This window comes from Triticum dicoccoides, chromosome 7B, assembly GCF_002162155.2.
Source record: "Triticum dicoccoides isolate Atlit2015 ecotype Zavitan chromosome 7B, WEW_v2.0, whole genome shotgun sequence".
Classification (NCBI taxonomy): domain Eukaryota; kingdom Viridiplantae; phylum Streptophyta; class Magnoliopsida; order Poales; family Poaceae; genus Triticum; species Triticum dicoccoides.
This window is the reverse complement of record NC_041393.1, coordinates 164,921,603-164,925,221: the sequence shown is the minus strand read 5'-3', so window position 1 is coordinate 164,925,221 and position 3,619 is coordinate 164,921,603. Positions and strand designations below refer to the sequence as shown.

Below are 3,619 nucleotides of genomic sequence, written 5' to 3'. Positions count from 1 at the left end.
ATGATAATTGGATGTTGACGAAGAACATAGAGGTCTTGAAGATCCGAGGCCCCCCAACCCCGCAGCGTCAAGATGATAGTTGAAGACGAGGGGGGCATTTCCTATTTGGCGCTGCAGGCGCCGTTACAGTGCAATTTTGCAAACAGGCTCCTGCAGCAGTCTAAATTGGGCCGGCCCATTCTTGTTTTCGAAAGATCAAAAATAGTGCTTGAAGTGGGGTTCGAACTCACAACATTTCTTTGTAAGCGATCGCCTCTAGCCTGTGGCTGTCGACCCGCGAGTGTTGGGTCGTTCACTTTTCGGTGTTTATTTCATTCTACAGCTTGGTTTATTCTTTTTTTCTCATTTAATTTGTTTTCCTTATTGCGTGGGGTTTTTTAATACATGAACTTTTTCGTTAAATAAGTGAACCTTTTTTAGAAAATCGCTGAACTTTTTTATAAATTGTTGAAGTTTTTTCAAATTCAATAAACTTTTTTTCAAATTAGTTGACGTTTTTTGAAATTTGATGAATTTTTTTTCAAATTCGTTGAACTTTGTTCAAATTCCATGAACTTTTTTAAAAAAATTGATGAACAATTTTTCAAGTTTGATGAATTTGTTTTTCAAATTCGATGAACTTTTTTCGTATTCATGAACTTTTTCGTTTTTGTGAACTTTTCCTTTCAATTCATGGATTATATGAACGCCTTTTCAAATATATGTTTTCTTTATTCAAAGAATTTATAGGGGGTATAAAGTACTAGTATATGTTTAATGTTTGTACTGTACAGATTTAAGTGCTTTGTACTGTACAGATTAAAGTGCTGTGTTTTCTCGATATGTAAGGTCTAGTTCTTGCCGCGGTAGTGGTCCGATGAACTTTTGAAATAGATATGGATCTTTTTCGGCAAAAAGGCGGTCTAGCAAACAAGCATCTTTTTTTTTCAGGGCCCTTTCAGCTTGTGTTCAACTTAATCTCCTTTTGGAACGAACAACAATTTGCAACGACCTTTATTTATTTATTAAAATGCCAAGCATGTTGGTCTATCGGTCGATACAGCACCTGAAAACAAGCAAGATGCCGAGGCAGCATAACACTAACTACGTAGCTGCTGCTTATCCATAGCTAGCTAGGCGGAGAGCCGGAGATGACTCCACTCCACACTTACACATCACCTGCGACTCTTCTGGGTCTTATTTTTCTTACTAAGAACCATCATCTATCTAGCTAGTGACGTGCGTGAGCCTTATTTCTGAAGAACCAACCTTCAATATACTGGTAACATGCATGCGATGCATAGATAGATGCATGCATGCATGCGACGTGCTGCTTTGAGTGGCTTGATCGATCAGCAGCGGTTGTCGACGAACCCGACCTTGCCTCCACGCAGATCGTAGACCACCTCCGTGTACGCCTGCGCCAGCGACCCGATGACGGAGACGCCCGACCCGTACGCCGGCGCCGGCGCGAACGCGAGGCACGCCACCGAGAAGATGTTGTGGGGGTTGCTGAAGTACATCATCTGCTCCAATCCGAGCTCCAGGCTCGCCCCACCCTCAAAGCTGAGCGTGATGCTCGGCACACCGATAGCGTCCATGTCGGTGAAGTCGTAGCACGTGTCGAGCTCGCCGGACGATGGCGCCACCTTGTAACTGATCATCCACAGCCTGAACAGGCCGCGCAGGTACTCGTACACTTTCGGCTTCAGGTAGGTGAACGTGGTCTGCACCTCGACCAGCGCGTCGCCGGCGAGAGCCTCGGCGGAGATCGGGAGGTCCAGCCCGCCGATACTCACGCCGATGAGCCTCAGGAAGTAGAGGTTCCGGCGGGGGGCTCTGCTGTGCAGGGTGGCGTAACTCACATTGCGGCCGGCGAGCTCGGGCCGGATGGTGCCGAAGGAGAGGAAGCCCTGGGACTCGGAGCCTCTGGGCAGGCAGTAGGAGAAGGCAACCGTGTCCGGGGACAGAAGAACCCGTGAGGCCAGCGAGTAGTGGTTCCTGCTGAGGTCGAGGACTCCCGACGTGCCGTCCGTCGGCACCTCGCTCATTATCTCCATGCAAAGGAACATATCTCCATGCAAAGGAACCTGAAGCCGCGCAGGTGGACCGACGGCGCCACCGTGAGGGTGTCCTTCTCCATGGACGCGTTCAACACGAGGGAGCCGTTGTGTGTCACGCGGAACGTGCAGCCGGGGGTGGAGCAACGGGTAAAGGGACAGCTAGCCTTCCCATGTCCTGCCGCATGGAATGTCGTAAAGAGATGATGAGTGGGAGGGGTCGAAGACCTTGTCGCATGGGTCCCCGGCGGCGCATGGCTTGCACTGCAGAAGCGTGGCTCCGATGGTGGCCGTGTCGAATCCGACGGTGAGGTTCTGCGCCGGAGTACCTAAGCCGACGACGACGTGGTATTCCGGTGCGTCCGGAAGATCCACCAGGGGGGTGCCGGTCGAGGGGATCGTCAGACCAGGGCTGTCCGCTGAGTCGTCGAGGAGCCCGCGTAGGCGGAGGGCGTCGCGGCTGGAGGCGTCGCCGACCGAGGGCATGCTCTGGCTCAGACCGGCGGCAGAAGGAGAGCACGGGCTCAGCCGATGCGTGATGCGTCACAGCCAGTCCATTGCCATCTCCTGCAAGGTGTAGACAAGTCAGCAACTTATCATAAAGAGCAAGCACATGAAGATATATACAATGGAATTCTCACCAGAAGGGTTGGAGGAGCAGGTCGATGGTTTCTTGGACTCATGGGACGAACGAGTGATGACATGCTTTCCGCCATTGATGGAGCCTGTGCGGTAGGAGCTGCCGAGATGGGGAGCAAGAACGACCACGCACAAGAGCAGACAGGGAACGGCGGAAGCCATTGCTGCTTGTACTAGTATCTCGTAACGTGTCGCTAGTAGTGGAGATCGGAAGCCGGGTGGTAGTTGCATGGTACCTGGCGGAAGCCTGCCTATATATAGCCATGAATGAGCACATGAGGTACGTCGAGGACGTCAGCATTGTTCTTGTTTAGCAGCTGGGTTCTTCTATGGCGACTGATATCAGATATGTGGGCATATAAAATGGTTATTCTCAGCCTAGTGCGTGTGGTTCCTCTTGTTTATATGCTTCCACGATCAGCCCAAAGCTTCGCGCACGTATAAACAGCGTGTGCATACGTAAGTGGATCGGGATCAACGTCCTTGATTCCGACACTGAGGCTAAAATTGCACGGCTAGCCGGCACAATTGAGCTTTCAAATATATCCATCCATATCACATACCTTCAGTGCCAGTTGCAAAAGTTGGATTTTTTTTTTCTGCACAGAAGGTCTTGTTTACCTTGCATCCTAATTGGCTTACCTTCATTGTTGCTAGTCGCAAAAGTAGTTTTTTGTAACATAGGACGTTGTTACCTTGCATCGGCCAGGTGTCTCGGTACTACTCCATCATTTTGCTCCTTTGCGTGCCAATGCATCATCTTCGCGACCTTGTTACTAAAATAAACGCTTCAAGAGAACAAATATGTGGTTGAATGGTTAAGAGGGACTCGGCTGGTTGCCACGTCGCGTAACCCTAGATGACATGGGCGGTGTCCCACTCTACGCGCCTCCGGCACTCCCACCTCCGGTTCCTTCCCTCGCCGCCGTGGGCAGCCACCT

At 50.4% G+C, this 3,619-nt stretch overlaps 1 pseudogene; it reads right to left on the bottom strand.

Moving 5' to 3' along the window:
• Positions 1-1,331: 1,331 nt before the first annotated feature.
• Positions 1,332-2,840, bottom strand: LOC119335553 (annotated as a pseudogene).
• Positions 2,841-3,619: the final 779 nt, after the last annotated feature.